The following is a 664-nucleotide window of genomic DNA, read 5'->3' as shown; positions in this document are numbered from 1 at the left end:
TGGCAGCCCCATTAACAAAGGTCAGGGCCCCGCTCGGGTGCCTTCGGTGTTTTTGGCAGAGCCCGACCCTGGCTGCACGCAGCGGGGTCCCGGCAGGGCCAGCGCATAGCGTGTGGGCACGACCGACTTCTACGTATGTATCCTCTCTAATTTGGTACCCGGCGGGAGCGTGCCCGGCGGCGGGGAGTGGGACACATATTGCCCGGGGTGGGGGGGAGTTTGCCCAATGCCTCGAAACGAAACCTCACTCCTCTGACACCGTCACGCTGTGCCTCCATCCTGCACACGGATGGGGGAGAGGGGCCGGGGGGATGAGCCCACCCAGCTGCCCACCGTCCCCAGCACCGAGAGCTGGATGCTCGGGATGCTCACGGGCTTTTGGTCCCAGCCCCAGCAGAGATGCGGGACCAAACCAGTAGAAAAGCCAAGCAGCTCTAGGGAATCCTCCAGAGCAGTTATTAAAAGCAACCCAGACCCGGACAAGCTGGGACCCCATCCCAGCATGGGCATCCACCCCATGGGGACCTGCAGCACCCACATCCCCAGCTGAGACCCAACAGACTCAACACTGCAGAGACCGAAGCTCTCCAGCACCCAGCACGGCTCCTCCTGCCCCATCCGGGGGCTCGCCTGCCCCCCACGGTGACCGGGGGCCTGGGGCCCC

The sequence above is a fragment of the Charadrius vociferus genome, unplaced genomic scaffold, assembly GCF_000708025.1.
Source record: "Charadrius vociferus isolate BGI_N301 unplaced genomic scaffold, ASM70802v2 scaffold332, whole genome shotgun sequence".
NCBI classification, from domain to species: Eukaryota; Metazoa; Chordata; class Aves; order Charadriiformes; family Charadriidae; genus Charadrius; species Charadrius vociferus.
The sequence above is the reverse complement of the archived record's forward strand: the minus strand, read 5'-3'. Positions refer to the sequence as shown.